This window comes from Balaenoptera physalus, assembly GCF_965194825.1.
Source record: "Balaenoptera physalus genome assembly, chromosome: 6".
Lineage (NCBI taxonomy): Eukaryota > Metazoa > Chordata > Mammalia > Artiodactyla > Balaenopteridae > Balaenoptera > Balaenoptera physalus.
In genome coordinates this window covers 55480712-55500289 of record NC_138885.1, presented here as the reverse complement: position 1 = coordinate 55500289, position 19578 = coordinate 55480712, and the positions used below count along the sequence as shown (strand labels likewise).

The window sequence follows — 19578 nt, the reverse complement described above, 5'->3', positions numbered from 1 at the left end:
CACAGATTTTGATTCAGTATCTTATTTTATCTTTAACCTTACCAGGACCAAAACAAGGAATGTGAGACAGTTTGGACTTAAAATATGAAATATGTCAATCTACATATATACTACATTACTGCTAGAAAGTGGCTTTTTCTTGCTCTTTATCCTATTCAGTGTAGATTCAGCTGAACAACAAAGCATGAGGGGTGGCTTTACCACATTTATTCCCGTTGCACAGAAAGTATCTTGCTTGTTTACGTAGTAGGTCTGCAACAATTCCGTATTTTTCTTATCTGATTTCTTCCTTGGTAATTAGCATATTTTTTTCTTAGAGGAGCATATGGCATTCTTACTTGTAAGCAAACCCTGCAAACCTCTTTTCCTGTTGTTGAGATTTGAACTGAGCTGTATTTTATTGAGTCATAATCATGGAAGCACAATGCAGTCCCAGAGATAATGAAATTTACCACACAGGCAAAATAGGTAAATTGGCAGGAACTGGACTAAGCGGGTCTTATATTACCAGATGATTCAGAGTACATACTATGTATAGAACTATAGGATGAAGTGAGGAGACCTAATTGCAGCAACCTCAGGCTGCAAACAAAGCTAGGAAAAATGAAAGGCCCGATAGAAGTAGGGAGCTGCTGTGTTTGAACCACAAATTTGGGTTCAGTGACTCTCCGAGGAAACTGAAGTTGTTCTTTAAGCAAAACAGATTTTTGCTAAGAAGATTCTTATATTTAGTCTGAGACAGGACTAACCATGATTTTTAACTACATGATTTGTCATAACTCAGTAGGAAAGGGGTGGTTATATATGGTCCCATTTTGGACAGTGTTGTCTAAAATTGCACATGGAAATTTTGCTTGACAATCATTGTATTCAATATGTTTATCACAATTGTAGCACACAAACAGCATTTATCTACTTCCTAAATGTGTAGGTGTAAATATAGTCAATCTAAGTTAAAAAAAAACCACCCCACAACATTTAAAAATTTTGGCCTTGAGTTTGGAAGACCGACTGTGCAGAAATCATACTGAATATTTATAAATTGGTTATGAGTAAAAATCCTAACAGGATAATTCAAATATACCATTTTTTTGGTAGTGGGATACCTGTGTACAGCCAAGCATAGAGCACAGGTGACTAAGTAGAGGGGTTGAGTGGGTGCTTGTTCTTTTGACAAGAGAATCCTTCTAGTACTTAGAAGCTGTGTTCTTACATCACCTTATATAAGCTATATGAGACATAGAGAAAATGTGAATTGTTCATATCACAAAGAATAGAGGTAACAGAGGAGGTGAAGGCTGAGGAGGGTCTAGAGATTCTCCCTCATTCCTCCCTCTCCCCCAATCATTTCTTGAAGCTGCCATGTCCTAGACTTTTCTTCAGAGAACTAAAAGAACCCAGAAGAGTCATACCAATTTACATCCATCCACCTTAGCTGACTTTAGCATTTCAAGGGGAGAGGTGGTTCTGGGACCTCTCAGGAGTTCTGAGCTAAGTGGTTTGGGAGTAGGCTGAGAAGAAGACGAAAGATGTTATAAGGTGTGTCAGAGCTCCTGGGATAACCTTAGGATTCCCAAGCAGGAGACTGCGGATTCAGGCTGGGATATGATAAACAGCACAGCTGGTACCCTATGAAGAAGGTAAGAGCCAAAAGTAGTTGGATCTCCTAGGGCTGGGGAGCTCAGGGGGGAACTCTCTTCATTAATTGTTCCCATAATTTTTGGCTCTATATTGGTCAAGTAAGCACAATAAACTCAAGTGTATATCATAATTACTTGAGGTAAATCTTATATTAGTGGGTCTCAGCTTTGGCTACATTTTGGAATCACCTGGGGAGCCTTAAAAAACACTGTTGCCTGGGGCCTAGTGTTAGGAATATTGATTTACTTGTTTAGGGGTGCAGCACAGGATTGGGGGGGGGTTTAAACATTCTCCAGGTGATTCTAATGGACAGCCAAAGTTGAAAAGCACCTTCATTAGTCTATTTAGGTAAAAAAGTTAAAATTCATTTTCTCTAAGAAGGTAAAACAAATTGATTTAATCAAAGTTAATTGGCACTAATATTTTGCGGTTCAATAGCTACCGAGGTTAAGAGTCGAGTCACACACGTTTGAAATGTAGTAACAAACCAGGGTCAGGTTCCTTTGGGATCCAGTCTGGGTAGCCTTGGCATGAAGATGCTTGCCTGCCTCTCACCTCAAACCCTTGCTGTAATCCTATGTTCTCTCACTGGAGTCACAAGACACTTGGCAATTGCATATCTGCTTGCTTATGATGAGGAAATAGTGGGCAAAGCAAGTGTTCTTAGGAACCAAAGATAGCTATGGTACCCTATTATCTGTAAGATAATTTGGTACTTCACTGAATCATTTGAAGTTTTTTGTGTTGTTAATGCTTTGCCTTTCCTTTTCCAGTAAAATAAGGTTTTGTTCAAAATCTGTCAACCAAACATATCTGAAATATTGTGCTCAACACATATATTGCCTCTTAGGATTTAAATATGGATGAGCTAAAAGCTTCAAAAATCTGGCAAGAAGAAAAATGGCTGGAAAACACTTTCGATTGCCCTTGGGTGATAGAGGAAAAAAGTAGAAGAAATGGAATCTAGTGACTTTTAGTTTTGCTATCAAATCCTCTTGAATGTTTATAGACATTATCTTGTGGTGATTTCTAAGGGACTTTAGTGTTCTTTCTTATTTTTATTTATTTATTTTTGGCCTACCGCGCCACATGTGTGATCTTAGTTCCCCGACCAGGGATCGAACCCACGCCCCCAGCAGTGGAAGGGCAGAGTCTTAACCACTGGACCACCAAGGAAATCCCTGGTGGTGTTTTTTATATCATTGGCTCTCACTACCAGCTAGTTTAAATGGACCCGGGGTTCCTACTCCCAGTAGAGGCCTAGCCTCTTGAAGGCCATGGTTATGAATTTCTTCCTAGGATTATTTTCACTACATATGTAAGGATTAAGCTGTAAAGGTAAAATAAATGAAGTGAGTTGGAGATTATGGGGTCTCTCCCTATCACATCACCTGAGTGGCTGACCACCCCACTAGTTCTAAGTTCAGCCCTGCCTAAGCCTCAGAATCTGCTTCCAGAGGAAGGAGACTAGCTTGTCAAAGAAAGGAAAATTTACTTGGAGAAGACCATCATGGCATGTTCTTAGATCAGATTCTACAACATTATTTACTGAGACCATTGGTGTATTTGCCAAATTCTCGCTCTACTTGTAAACATTTTGTTGCTATTGTTATTGTTCTACTTAGTGAAGGAGACTATAGAGACCTTTTGTACCATCTTGTCATTTGGGCAGAGATAACCAAGACCTAAGGAAGTTAAGTTGCCAAAATCAAACTGTGAGTTTGTAAAAAAGCTGAGACTAGAACCTGGTTCTCTAGCCCCAGATCCATGGCTCTTTCCTTCTCCCAGAGGGCTGTAGTTTCAGAATAAATTGGAGAACCTCACTGGTCAATCTCACAGCTTAAGAAAGCTGATTAGGAACTATGAAAATATTAAAAAGACTTGTTCTTTTGGAATTTATTAGAGAGGGAAAAGCACAGGCCATTTACTCTGAACTAGATGGTATAATAAACCAGTGGTGAGAGTGCAGATTTGTCTAGACTTCCTGGAAATAAACATTTGGCAATATGCACCAAAAGCTTTAAAAGTATTCACAGCTTTTGACCCAGTAAGTCAACTTTTGGAAATTTTCCTAATAATCAGAGAATGTCACAAAGACATGGTTATGGATGTTCACCCAGCATTTATTTGTATTATAAAAAATTGGAAATTGCCTAAATGTCCACAGAAGCTGGGACTGCTTGGTAAAATACTGTTTCCATCATATAATATGATGGAATATAATCCAGTCATTAAAAAAATCATGTTCTTGAAGCATACTTAAGGATATTGAAAGAGCATCATGATAAATGGTAAACAAAAAGAAATCAGATCTACAGAATATTATGTATGATATAATCTCAATTTGTAAGAAAACTATATACAGACATAGAAAGAAGATTATAAAGATAGAGAAATGTTAGCCATTGTTATTTACAGACATAGAAAGAAGATTATAAAGGTAGAGAAATGTTAACCATTGTTATTTCTGGGTAGTACCATTATGATCCAGTTTTACTTTCTTTACACTTTTCTGTATTTTCCAAATTTCTACCATGAACTTATATAACATAAATGTGCAAAACAAAAATTTTATTGAAAATATAGTTTGGATGGACCTTTAAAAGGATTTATAGCCACATTCTTTAGACAGAGGAACATTTGTCTCAAACAGGGAAAAATACCTAGACTTTCTGTCCTCCAGAGGGACTTGAAAAGAGGGACAAAGCACCTTGGACAGACCTGATGGAAATGCCCTTACCCAATATAAGTGAGGCTCTTAGGTCACAACATAGAAGAGTAAACATCTTAAAAGTGCATAGGGGTGGGAACGTCTGAGCCCAAGACAGAAAACCAAGTTGGAAAAGCATTAAGTTTAGATGCTAAGCATTATTTCTAAACTACTAGCCTTGGTGTCTAAGGCTACACATTTCTGAAGTTTATAGAGGACCTTTAAATGTCAGCATCATTTTTAGCCCAGAGCTCTTTTCTTACACAACATCTAAAAATATCTATTAGTTTAAATTGTCAGCATGTAAAACATTTGCTATGACTTTTTCTCATCATATCACTCAAATCATGTCAGAGCTAGAAAGAAAAATAAAAGCCTGGTATAATCTGGCAATTACTAATATTATTCAATGAAGTTTTCATGGGAATATTTAATAGCGAATTAATAGTACTATTTATAATCATAAGCAGCCTAACCAAACAGCACTATCTACTGCATATTTCCCCTTAGATGTCCCATAAGCACTTCAAGATTACAATGTCCCAAACTAAAGTCATAATCTTCCCCATTATCGTTTATACCCTCTGAGTTCTCCATCTCTCTACCAGTATCTATTTAGTTACCTAAACCATGAATTTATCCTCTAATTTCTAGGTTTCTGGCCTGGATTACTCTAAAAGTATCTAAATGGTCTCTCTGAATCTAGGCTTGACCACCTCTGATCCTTTCTCCACTCTGCAGATGAAGTGAATGCTCTGAAAAGGAAATCAGATTATGTTATTTCTTGTTTATAAGTCTTTTTTGGAGTCCCGTTGTCTTCAGGTCCAAATGTAAGCTTGGCCTTCAAGACTCTACCTGATCTCTATTCTGCTTACATCTTTAGCCTCAATGTTTTCTTTTTTTTCTTTTATACATTTATTTATTTATTTATTTTTGGCTGCGTTGGGTCTTCATTGCTGCACGCGGGCTTTCTCTAGTTGCGGTGAGCGTGGGCTACTCTTCGTTGCAGTGTGTGGGCTTCTCATTGCGGTGGCTTCTCTCGTGGAGCACGGGCTCTAGGCACACGGGCTTCAGTAGTTGTGGCTTGCGGGCTCTAGAGCTCAGGCTCAGTAGTTGTGGCACACGGGCTTAGTTGCTCTGCGACATGTGGGATCTTTCCAGACCAGGGCTCGAACCCGTGTCCCCTGCATTGGCAGGTGGATTCTTAACCACTGCGCCACCAGGGAAGTCCCCTCAATGCTTTCTAGTTCCTCAGACATGCCATGCTCTCAATTGCCACAGGACTGGCTCCTTCTCATCTTTTAGGACCCAGCTCTATGTTGCCTTTTTTGGGACTCAAGGCTGGGTGGATGCCCCATCCAAGGAGCTTCCCTGGCACCATGACGTAACACTCTATGTTGTAATTGCCTGTTTACTTGTGTTTCTTCTCTCTTAATACTGTAAGTTCCTGGAGAGGAGAGGTTAGGCCCTGTCCACTATTATATCCTCAGCATCGATCACAGTGTCTGTTACTATCTTCAATTAAAAAAGAATCCTCCCTCTTCTCATGTCATTAACAACATGGGAACTGGAGCAGAGAAGATTGCCTACCCAACATTCATGCCGCACACCCTACTCTTACCCTCATCCCTGCCCTGTCTCCACTCCTAATCTCCTTTTATCACAGCAGAACCCAGATTGTGTCCACATAGCCATCCTCCAAGTGTCAGGGGAAGCAACTCCATGCCTGATTTGTCTATGATAATTATGTTAATCTCCTTCTCCTTGCCATTGATTTAAGAATGGCCACATGACCCAGTTCTGGTCAAGGAGGTTTGAGGAGTAGTCTGATGAGAGCTTCTGTGAAAGTTTCCTTGCTTCTTAGAAAGAGACCAGTAAGAGATGGTTCATTTTATTCTTCTTGATATTTTTATGACTAAAACCGCTGTAGCCCTCGTGTTCCCATGAAAGGAACCAGCCTGGGAACAAAGCTGACGCATTAGCAATGCCTGCATGAGAAGTAGAAGGATTTGAGCTTCTTTTGGCATAACTGAGCCATTGATCATACTACTTGGAGCCCCCCAAGCTCCAGACATCTTACGTGGGACAATAAATTTCCTCATTGTTCAAATAAATTTGAGTTGGGGATCCCTGTTATTTGTAGCCAAGTATACAAGAAATGATTCAAAGATGAATTATAAATAGGCCTCTTCCCACTAAGAATTATTATGCTGGTATAAAAAAGTAAGCTTTGCTCTATTCAGAAGTATAACACTGAACTTAATATAATTGTACAATTGTATAATTGTACAATTGTACAATTGTCAGATCTGGAATGGCAAATTATTATTAAAGGGAAATTATTATTATTATTGTTGATAAGTTGGCATATATCTTATTTACATGCTCTTGTCAGGTTGATTGGTGGTTTATGTAGTACCCAAAGGAAAACATGACATTTGAGTTTGGGGAATTTGAAGTGACAGAGAAACCAGACTTTGAATTTTAAGTTGCTGAAGTCAGTCTTAACAGAGTTGGATAAGTCATAACCTGACTATAAAAATTTAATTTAATTTAATTTGAAAAGCAGCTTTTAAAATATTTTAGTATCTCATTCTTTTATTGAGGTAGAGGTAGCCAGAAAGTCTCCTAGATGCCAACAATTGTAGGAAAATTGGAAAATACCAACAAATGTAAAAGAGAAAGTAAACAGTAGCATATAAATTTCTTATACAGAGCTAACTAATTTTATTCTTTGATGTATTCCTTCAAATCTTTTAAAAATCAAGTATGTAAATATAAATGAATATATATTTATTCTTTATATATACTCATATGAAAACATATATGAGCATATACATAGAGTTGAATCATTAACATTAATATTGCACTTAATATTTTTATGAACTTTTTTTCATGCAATTATTTATTTGTCAAAATTATGTTTTTAAATGGTTATATAATACTCTATCACCTAGACAGACATGCCATCATTTGTTGGCATCACTCTCTTTGGTTGGCTATTTCAAGTGTTTCTTAAGATTTTTAAGAAAATGTGAAAGCCAATAATTTGGGTACAAATGTTGGATTATGTCTTTAGGGTAAATTTTAATTTATACTGGTCTGTCTTTGGGCCATCTATTCTGTTTCACTGATTTTCTTCATACTCTTACATTAGTCACGATCACTTTTAAAAAATTATTTTATTTTATAATGCATGTCAGTTTCTAATAGAGCAAGTTACCCCACAGAAATCTTCTAAGTATATTTCTTATTATCATGTTTTTTCTTCTAGATAATTTTTTAAAAATTGGCCAAAATTCCAAAAAATCTTATTGGACTTTTGATTAAATTGTATTAAACCTATATATTGACTTGGTGATAATTAACATCTCCACAATATTGAATCTTCTTATCTCATTTCCTCATACATCTCTCCATTTATTGAGGCTTCTTTTTTTGTCTCTCAGAAATATCTGCAGTTTTCCCCTGCTTATTACTCTTTAAGTATTTTTCTTCAAATGATTTTCTTAAAAAATTTTTTTTGTTGCAATTGTAGATCTGTGGACAAAATCCTTAAAAGTATCTTACTGAAAGCTCTGCCATTTTATTGTCAGGCTATTTTTTTTTTTTTTTCTTTTGGCCGCACTGCACAATTTGTGGGATCTTAGTTCCCCGACCAGGGGTTGAACCCGGGCCCTTGACAGTGAAAGCGCGGAGTCCTAACCACTGGACTGCCAGGGAATTCCACAGGCTATTTTTCCTGAGATGTTCACTTTGGTATTTTCTGGTAACAAAATGTAACTTCTACTAAGTATGAGACAGGAATCAGAGCATGCTCTGAGTCCCAGTTCTACCACTAATGGTAACAATATATAAAAAGTGAATCCCTTCTTATCTCATTTTATAATTCTGAGTTTATAAATATATAATATGCCTGGAACACATGCCATTTAAAATTTTAATTATTCCTTTAAAAAAATTAGAACTACACTCTAAAAAAGGTAAATTATAAAGCAACAGAATTTTTTTCTTTTCTTCTTTCTATATAAAGCAATATAAGACCAGTTACATTTGCTTTTAGAGACTTGATGGCTCACATAATTATGCAGAACTAATTAATTCAAAATCTGTTTATCAACAGTAGTCTGTAGGTACAGCATTTTCTCCCAGAGGCATTAACAAAGGCTTATCACCTGCTTTCTTGTTGCAGTTTGTCTCAAAGGCAAATCAATACAAAAAATATAAAAATGCTACTCCCAGAACTAACACTTTCAACAACTTACAAGAACTTTTAGTATCTGATACCAATTAGTTTTCTTAGCTTAAATTAAAAGTTTTATTTAGCAATGAAATGTGTCAAAATAATAAGAATTTTAAGGTATAATAAAGTTTTCCCCAAGAATTTTTTTAAAATTTAGGTTATATATAATTATTACATTATTTTCAGGATAAATAATTGTAACAGATGGTTGAGGACAAGCGGTTATAAAAGAAAGCTATTATATGCTTTATAGATTAAACAATATAATGTTCCTTGCCCATACCCACATGAACATGCATAAAGAAATAAAAGTATCTATATCATGGGCAATATCTTCCTTGATATAAGATTAGCGAAACAGCAGAAATGAGTTGTCAATGAATGTATGTGTCTGGTTTTTCATAGGTTTTTCTGATCAATTAGATTCCCTCAAACTGTATCCCAATTACAATGTTTCTGGATGTTCATTTGATAGGGAGAACGCTAGTTAGAATAAAATGTGTCTTGGGTTAGAGAGCCAATATTTATTTATTTAAAAAAAGGAAAATGAATTTCAGGAATTGAAATTCTCCTCTCCCTCTGTTTTTTTAAGAGGTGTATTTGTCTTTTGAAAAATGAAAAGTGCTTCCTGTAAAGTAAGTTAACTTTTGGATAATGGGAACTTGTTTTTATAGTTGGCTCTGCAGGCTTGGGGAAAGGGTTCACATAAAGTTCTTGCTCATTAACTTCAGGATGCCTGTGGTTTGGACCCTTGGTCTTATCCTTCTTGCAACGTGACTCAAGAAACTGTTAGGAGTTTCCGTCTGCCAGATCCCAAGTAAACGAGAATCCTGTTACATACCAAACCGGGCACCTGCACCTCGTGGTTGAGATTGTTCAAGTAGCGGGTATCCTGTATTGATGAGATGCAGTTGTACCGGGGAATGGGCATGAGTTCCGAGCCCCTGAGAGGGCTGCATTATTAGCTAGGCATAAACGCCGAAGCCACCTCAGAACTGATGGCTTCCTTAAGCTGAGAGGGTGAGTCAGTGTCTACTCAACTTCATCTGTCACCGTGACCATGCCTGTCCCAAGTATCTAGGGACGGGGACGTTGGGAGCTGTCCCCAGGAGCCATGAGACCTCTGCTACATGTTATTTGTATACTGTGCTGTTACTTGTTCTGATGCTTTCTTTTTTTTTTTTTTAAGAAAGACTTTCTTTTTATTTATTTATTTATTTATTTATTTATTTATTTATTTATTTATTTATTTATTTATTTTTGGCTGTGTTGGGTCTTCGTTCCTGTGCGAAGGCTTTCTCTAGTTGCGGCAAGCGGGGGCCACTCTTCATCGCGGTGTGTGGGCCTCTCACTGTCGTGGCCTCTCTTGTTGCGGAGCACAGGCTCCAGACGCGCAGGCTCAGTAATTGTGGCTCACGGGCTCAGCCGCTCCGCGGCATGTGGGATCTTCCCAGACCAGGGCTTGAACCCGTGTCCCCTGCATTGGCAGGCAGACTCTCAACCACTGCTCCACCAGGGAAGCCCCTGATGCTTTCTTAAAACAAAGTAAATTTAGAAATGGGTGAAGTCTTCTGTGTCTCATGAGTTTTTTAATTTGAACCCAAGTCAAACAGAGTGAGTGTTGAAAAGGCGAATTACCAGAGCAAGAAATTATCCTCTGTATTCTGCCTGAATCCTTTCATCCCCAATCCCTAAAGTCCAAAGTGTCTGCAGAGAGGAAAAACCTACTTAATTAATGGGTAGGTGGATTCTCATTATAATTTAACAGAAATGTCCCTCCCAGCCTTAGCTTAGCATCTTCAAATACTGAATTGCCAATGACTCAATGATTTTTGGAGATTGTAGAAAGTTTAATAAAGAAAGAGTTTAAAAAGGGGGGTATAAACTCTATGACAAAATGGCATGCAAATGTTAGCCCCAGATTCAGTTTCTGTCAATCTCACACTAAAATGTCTATGAAACATTGACAAAAAGACAATACTTCACATTACCTCATGCAAAAAACCTAAAACTGACAGATAATCTATTGCTAAAACCTGTGAAGAATTTACCCATTATCGCAAGCCAAATAAATTGAAAAAACCAATTTGTGACCTAACTAATCTTTGCCTCCTGCAGTAGAATATTACAGCTAAGCTGAAAGAAGGTAAAAAGCAATGTATTTCTCCACTGCCCTCAGGTCAGTGATTGATCTGGGGTTTAGAACAACTGGAAAAAATGGACAGCATAGGGCTTCCCTGGTGGCGCAGTGGTTGAGAATCTGCCTGCCAATGCAGGGGACACGGGTTCGAGCCCTGGTCTGGGGGGATCCCACACGCTGCGGAGCAGCTGGGCCCGTGAGCCACAACTACTGAGCCTGCGCGTCTGGAGCTTGTGCTCCGCAACAAGAGAGGCCACGATAGTGAGAGGCCCGCGCACCGCGATGAAGAGTGGCCCCCGCTTGCCGCAACTAGAGAAAGCCCTTGCACAGAAACGAAGACCCAACACAGCCAAAAATAAATGAATAAATAAATAAATAATAAAAATAAAGGAATTCCTTTAAAAAAAAAAAAAAAGAAATGCTGGAAGCAAAGTATTTAAAAAAAAAAAAAAGGACAGCATAAGTGCTTTTTGAGGCATACATTTTTCCTTCATTCCCACTTGCTACATCAGTTCATAAACATCCTGGCACGAAATGGGATTGGTGGTATGTCATTGCATCTAGGGAGGTCCGGCCCTCACACATAAAGCAAGGTAGTTGTGTAAGGTACCTAAGGGCAAGACAGACTTGCCACTTACCAGCTGGGTGACTTTGGGCAGGTTATTTAACCTGTCTTTACTCAATTTCCTCATTTGGGGTTACTATATGTATTAAATGAGATAATGAATGTAGAGCTCAAAGCACAGGGCCTGGTATGATGCTTTGTTCAATAGAAGGTAGATATTATTTTTATTATGACCAAGAAGGGCAGAAAATGGGAAAGTTTGAACAGTTCTAGCAAGTGTGTATGTGTGTGTGCATTGTAGATTTGGCTTTGTTTTATGCCCTCTCTATGTTCAGTGTGTCAGAGAGTCTAGCCGTGGGATGAGAGCGGTTCTCGCTCAGTCTAGCACCGTCACACAAGTTGAATATCTGTCAGACATCGGCCATGGCCAGACACTCTTCACATCAGCCACATCTCTAGCTACATAGTCAATGAGGGGATCATACCGATGCCCAAGTGGATAGGACTGTGCAAGCCACACAGCTTGTCTTTTGCCAAAAGACAAGCATGAACACTACAACAAATAAATTAACATGGGTTTTGGGTCTATGAAAAAAATACTGCAAGAAGAAAAAGGTTTGGAAGCCTAAGTAATACGTAAGAAGACATGGCCTCTATGAAACAGCAGAACCGATTAGCCAATCCCTTAATCGCTAAAGAGTTTAGTACCTCGTTCACCCTCTTCATCTCTACCTTGCAGGGTACCATCATTTTGAGTGCCTTCAGCCTTTTGTGGGTGGCCCATCTGTTATGGGCTGAATTGTGTCCTCCCAAAATTCATATGTTGAAGTCCAAACTTCCGGTATGTCAGAATATGATTGTATTTGATGATGGGGTCTTTAAAGAGTAATTAAGGTAAATACAGATCATTGAGATGGGCCCTAATCCAGTATGACTGGTGTCCTTACAAGAAGAGGAGATTAGGACATAGACACGCACAGAAGAAAGACGATGTGAGAGCATTCGGAGAAAAACAACCACATAAAAGTTGAGGAGAGAGGCCTCAGAAGAAACCAACCCTACTGACACCTTGTTCTCGGATTTCTAGCTTCTAGAACTATGAGGAAATAAATTTCTGCTGTTTAAGCCACCCAGTCTTAGTGCTTTGTAATGGCAGCTTTAGTAAACTAATACATCATCCAGTTGCCTGGACGCTTGGTTTTTAAAATTTTTTCATCTCCAGGAACCTTCACTTTTGCTCCTCATCAACACTCCCTCCCAACCCCCCAGGTCAGCACCCCGATGTTGTCATTATCCAGAATGGCTAACTTCTGAAATATTATATTCAAACCTGTACTGTACCGTTTACTAATCCCTGACTGTAATTACATGGCCTTGCAACTTCATGCTAGGCTATTCCCACCTAATCCATTCTTTAATCACACTGACATTCCCAGATAAACCCCACTTCCTCCCCTATAATTCCTTTCCATCTTCCTCCTCCTCCGCTTAATCTAGATGGTTTATCACCTCATCCTATGTCTTGTCAATATCGTCAAACTTCTATTTTCCTTCCATTGCAACAGCCTTGCAAAATCCCCACCCAGATGTCTTGGCTGTGCCCATACAGCATTTCTGAGCACGGCTGAAGGAAACCACACAACCACACCGTGTCTGCTGAGCCACAGTAAAGTCATATAGGCCCTCAGCACTGCCCATCGTCTCTCTCCTTCCCCACAACCACTATTTCAAACTTCCTCTCTTCTCTTCTTCAAAACCCAGACTTCCCCACTTCCACCCTCACTACCAGCAGATGACTTCACTTCCTATTTTGTAGGGGAAGTTGAGGTCACGGGAGAGAAATTTCCGCACATTCCATCAGCAAACCTGCCAACTTCCCAACATTCTCAGCACTTTCTTACCTCATTTTACAGAGGAAGATGTGCTCCTCTTCCTTGCTAAAGTTAATTCCTTAACAGCTGCTAGGAATTTCATTCGTCACAGTTCCTCCAAACCTCACTCTTTTCATCCTTCTTTATTTCTCTTTCGTGTTTAACTCTCTCTCCCCTCTCTCCCCTATTTGTTCTTTCTGTTCACCATCTACATAGTCTCAAATATATCAATAGGCCCTGCTGCTACTCCTGGGGGTGTGCCTCATGCCTCAGTATGCTCGGGCAAAACAAAAGCAAAACGTCGGGATGAGCCCCACTTGTTTGTAAAAATTTTGAAGCATTCAAAGCAGTAACCCAACTATTTATATTGAGCTGAATTTTTATTCGCGAGTGAAAGAAATGAAAGGATTTTTCTCCTGTGTTGGGAGGCTCAGAAAATACACCACAGGTAATAAGAATAAGAATAAGAAATAACGGTGATGATATAATAGCAAACAGAATTTACTTGGTGTCAGGCATCATGCTCAATGCCTTCCATATCTCAACTCATCTAATACTCAGTAAACCTCTGAGGAAGGTACTATTTTTATCCTATTGGAGAGCTCAGAAAATAAACCGTACCTAACAACAATACCAACAAAAGCAAATATTTACATGGCACTTACTATTAGGAGTGCTTTACATGAATAACTCATTTATTCCTTATCCTAACACTATAAGAGCCGTACTATGACTCTCTCTGCTTTACAGAGTGAGCTTTCCAAGGTCATGCAGTTGGTAAGTGGTAGAGCTAGGATTTGAACCCAAGCGCTTTCAACATTCTCTACATGCTCCTCAAAATTTACTTTAAAAAATTATTTTATAAGTGATCAAAAAGCAAATCAAAATTGAGAACTGAAGAAGGAGAACGTCGTAAAATAAAAAGATCGTGACTAATTTATGTCCTGTGAGTGAATGCTCTAGTACTTCCTCATTTTAAGTACTGGCTCCACCTTATCAGCTCTGTGACCTGAAGCAAGTTACTTAACCTTCGTGTGTCTCGATTTTCTTTTTTATTGAAGGATAGTTGATTTACAATGTTGTGTTAATTTCTGCTGTACAGCAAAGTGATTCAGTTATACATATATGTGCATTCTTTTTAACATTCTTTTCCATTATGGTTTTTTTAAAATAACTTTAAAAAAAATTTTTATTTGTTTTATTTATTTATTTTTGGCTGCATTGGATCTTCGTGGCGGTGCGCGGGCTTCTCATTGCGGGACTTGGTAGTTTTGGTGCACGGGCTTAGTTGCTCCGCGGCAGGTGGGATCTTCCCGGACCAGGGATCAAACCCATGTCCACTGCATTGGCAGGCGGATTCTTAACCACTGTGCCAGGGAAGGCCTCCGCTATGGTTTATCACAGGATATTGAATATAGTTTCTTGTGCTATACAGTAGGACCTTGTTGTTCAATTTTCTCATTTATAATAGGGGGTCTAGTAAGATCACCTCATTGGTTGTTGTCAGGATTAACTATGCTAATGCATGTAAAATACTTGTATCAAAGCTTGAGAATATATGTGCTAAATAGTACTATTACTATTTTCTTTTGTTTACCTTATTATATTTACAATATAAATAATTGATGATGAACAGGTAAAGTGAAAAGGAGGTTGGCAAAACGCCTCCTGAAGAATTTCTAGAAGTGGCTTAATCCCTCTTGGAATGTCTCTCAGCATCACTGCAACGGGCCTTCAGCAGCACAGCTCTCAGCCCAGGCAGAAGTGGCCTCCGCGCAGGTTCCACGCTGTAGAGGGCCCCTTGTATTACACATAAAATAAAGTCATTAAAGAGCACCTGGGTGCCTCTATCACTTGCTGATGCTAAACAATCATTCTCATGACTAACACCATCCCGGCTCCAAAGGAGCGCTTCTCTAAATGTCCTGGATGTTCTCAAAACAAAACTCAACTGTTTGAATGGCACGCAGGTGTATAGGTTGAATCACTATTAATGTTGGAGATACACACTACTCATAGTCCGGGGGGTAATTTAAAAAGTGGAAACACCTAGGTAAGAGAAACTATCCGGTAAGCACTACTGATGTCTAGCGTGGCATTGCTACTTGCATGAGAGGGTAATGTGAATTCTTAAAGTCAATCCTTCATTGACCGAGAAGGCTGGATGGCTGACTTGGTGCGATTGTCTTTCCTCATTCATCCTCCTCAAACTGTCTGACTAAAGCCTGACATTTCTTCATCAGAATCTACTTCTTATGCTAATTCCAAATAATTTTATCTTCTCTTTTCAAATGTAAAGAGACATTAAGTATACTATAATTTTAGCGTGTTCATCTGATGGTTTTGGAGAGCTGGTTGTTGCAGGGCTCTTGAGGGTGGAAAAGTTGTTTTTGAAAGACTGAAACCCCTTTCTATGAAGGGAAGAAAGATGGCTGAAGGTAAGTCATCTGCTTCAATATATTGCCCAGAGCGGGTCCTGACTATGGGTATGGGGATTTACAGGGCTCTGCACCACGTATGGCTTTGCAGTTGCAAGCCTTGGAGAAGTCATAGGATCCATTCTTGTCCATTTTAGGAAACAGGCTCCAGGAGTCCCTGGTTTGGGATGCTTCCAGCACACAACGACAAGGTGTGTGCTGAACTATGGTGCCCAGGTACAAACAGAATTCTGCTTTTCTCTTCTGATAGATGTCCAGGAACTAAAACATCTCTTCTCTTGAACATTTAAAAATGCTTCCCGTTATCTTTAAAAACATCTTAGAAAAATATATTCTAGGTTGTTTTCTAATTATGCAACAAAATCACTCCCAGTTCTGGTATGTTGGTTAAAAGTCAAAACAGCCTGTATTTGAACACAGCTATACACATTCAACATTCAAAAGCTGTTTTCGTCATGATAATTAGACATTAAATTGTGATTTATATTGTTAAATACTGATTTGGAGTTAACTACGTAACGGTCTGGAAATTTAGAAGTATTGATACTTCAGGGTATTATGTTATAGTAAAGTATGCCTGTGATGTATCACATTTTTTCTCCCAAATTTAACGGATTATTTTAATTTTTATCTTAAGATATTTTGAATAGGTAAGATGTATATGTAATACAAATAGCTAAAGTTACAAAAGGATTTTTTTGTGAAAAGTGTTCCTCCCATCCTTGCTCCCTAATCCTTGAATTCCTCCCCCCAGAGATAACCACCTTTGTCAGTTTATTGTGTTTCCTTCCAAAGATATTCCATATTGCTATGAATTTTCAAATGTGTTTTTGTGAGTGTATTTGTCTGCTTTTACACTTTGTTTTTCACTTAACAGTATATCTTGGAGATTGTTTCAAATCATTATATACAGATCTGCTTTATTCACTAACCAACTGCATAGTATTCTATTGTATAGATCTATCATAATTTATTTACCTGGTTCTCTATCAATGGGTGTTCACGTTGTTTCAAATCTTTTGTTTTATGGACAGTCCTGGAAATAATATTCTTGTATTTAAATCTTTCTATATATGTGTGATTTTTACTGTAGGATGTAATTCTAGAAGTGGCATTGCCAGATCAAGGCAGATTTTCTTAATGGAAATGTAATTAACGTGAATTAAATTCTAAACTGTGACAGCATAAAATTGAAAAAGTTTTCTATCAAGGTGAAATATTTGTCCACTCTATTGTGCAACTCTGGGCTAGCAGTCAAATGAGACACGGTTCTGGACCTCAAGGGACTTAAATACTTTAGATGAAATGGCAGGCATTTGGAAATTATGAATCTTGAAAACCGTTCTTACATTATCCTTATAAGATTTGTTTATAAATGATAAAATTGAATCTAAAAGAGATATTTAAATGTTCCTATGCACATGTCTGGACTATGAAAATTCCTTAGGGCTTCCCTGGTGGTGCAGTGGTTAAGAATCCGCCTGCCAATGCAGGGGACACGGGTTCGAGCCCTGGTCTGGGAAGATCCCACATGCCTCAGAACAGCTAAGCCCATGCACCACAACTACTGAGCCTGCACTCTAGAGCCTGCAAGCCACAAGCCCATGCTCCACAACAAAGAGAGGCCACCGCAATGAGAAGCCCGCACACTGCAACAAAGAGTAGCCCCCACTCGCCGCAACTAGAGAAAGCCCGCATGCAGCAAAGAAGACCCAACACAGCCAAAAATAAATAAATAAAATAAATAAATTAAAAAGAACAAAAAAGAAAATTCCTTAACTGTAGAAAATTATTATAATATTTCTCCTTCAAAATGAAATGCATTTTCAAATAATGTTCTAGTAAAACTCTCACCAGGAATAATAATAGTAAAACCTGCCTTGGAATTTTACAAAGTCAAAACAGTGATATGCTTTTTTAGGGGGTTTCACTGAGAACTTCTTTTAACTAGAAAATTCCCTGCTCCACTGTTCCATACGTCCAAGAAGATACTGGACTCTTTAGAAAACCTTGCATGATTAGGTATGATTTTAAAAGTTTCATGGGCAAACCATCGCAATCCATTTCCTACAGGAGAAAGGGTAGGGTTTCCCAGAGCAGCACCGGAAGGGTTAAACTATCACTCTTTCCTGACTATTTCATATCATTTGTATGACATTGCTAATGTCAAAAAGTGTTTTTTTGTTTTTTTTTTTTTTTGCTAACAGTATAAAACTGAACATACTGTGAGACATAAGGTAGCAGGTGTCTTGGCTCTAAACTATCAAGTCTGTGGGCATTCTGTTGTAACAGGTGCTCCAAAAAATTTGAACAGATTTTAACAAGAGCTGTATGGGCTTTTTAATTAGCCTGGTTATTCGGCATGTGTAAAAAGCATTAGGTATATGCTTAAAACATCATAGGGTCTAAAAAACAAATGCTTCACATAGTCACTCTCTCTTTCTGGCTTCTCTTTGCTTTCTGCTATTACATTTGACGTATGTGCTTCTTTTATCACAGAATTTCCTCCACCTGAAGCAGGAGTGTGATCAAAAATGACCATTAGTAATAGTAATAGAATAGGAGATCCAGAAAACTGTCTGCATGTTACACAGATACTCTATGCAATTTTAGTAGGAATCAAGTTCGATACATATTAAGAAGCAGCCTAACCCTCCCTGGAATAGCCTGTTTTAATTTATATGTCTCATAAATTGACTATTAGCAGAAAGACTTTTCACTAATTTCTGCAATTTGAAAAGATGAGCTCTTACTTGGGATTCATGTTTAGGATTTTAGGGATAAATAATGACAAAACCAAACTCAATTCTATCTATATTTTAGTTCCTTTTCTAGGTCATCGTGTTAACATAGATATTAATTCGATTAATTTCCTTTTGTCTGTACGTGCTACTGTTACATTTGATCTTTGGGATCCAACTTTGCAGCATTAGTTCATTTATTGAACAAATACTGAAAATCTATTATGTTGAGTGTGTGTGTGAGTGTGTGTGTAACACAGAGGAATAAAACAGAGTTCCCATGCTTAAGATACTTAAAATCTATATAAACTACAAAGCAGAGTGTTTTCAACACCTTAATTGTGCTGTGAACAGAGTACACTATAGGAATTGAAACAATGGGGAGATTTACATTTGGTAAAACTGGGGAAAGTTTCATTGAAGTAGGTGACATTTGCTGTTGGTCTTGAAAGCCGGAGAGAATTTTGAAGTCATGGTAAGGCTAGCATTTGGGGTAAGGCTACATTCCTGGCACATGCGAAAGCATGTTATAGGTTTTTGACTCATTGATTACAAGTATTGCATGTGTTACTGTGATCAGTGTTTCGTCTTTTAGATATACAGATGTCCTGTTTAGATTTGTTTTAATCAAACAAATGAAAAGGTGCCAATTATTGGTTGCTTCCAGTGTGCCAGGTCCAGTGCTAGGGGTTTTACCCACTTTGCTGTAGCCAGTGAGATACCCCATGAGACATATCATTACACTTGTTTAACAAGTGAGGATAAGTGACATAACTTATTTCAGGTCATGTGATAAGATGTGGTAGAGTCGGGATCTGGTGCCTAGGTACACACATTTCCCCACTGCCTTGCACCGCTTCCTCAGTTTTACAATTAGAAGGAATCTTGAGGATCCTTCTTGGGGATATAATTCATGCACTTTCAATCTGGGCAAAATTTGGTTCTTAGGGGTTGTATTAATCCGGGTGCTCCAGAGAAACAGAACAAATGGATAGATAGAAAGATAGGTAGGTAGATAGATAGGTAGACAGGTAATTATAAAGGGAGATTTATTACAAGAGTTGCTTTACGTGATCATGGAGGTCAAGAAGTCCCACCATCTACTGTCTGAAAGCTGGAGAAACAGGAAAGCTAGTGATGTAACTTAGTCTTAGTTTGAAGGCCTGAGAACCAGGAGCGTAAACATATGAGGCAGGAGAAGATGACGTCCCAGCTCAAGTAAAGGGAAC

At 38.3% G+C, this 19578-nt stretch overlaps 1 pseudogene across 1 annotated transcript in view; it reads left to right on the top strand.

The window, feature by feature from the left end:
- LOC309662399 (transmembrane protein 126A pseudogene) overlaps positions 1-19578 on the top strand; it is a 143779-nt pseudogene that overhangs the window by 11076 nt on the left and 113125 nt on the right. The window lies entirely within an intron of this gene.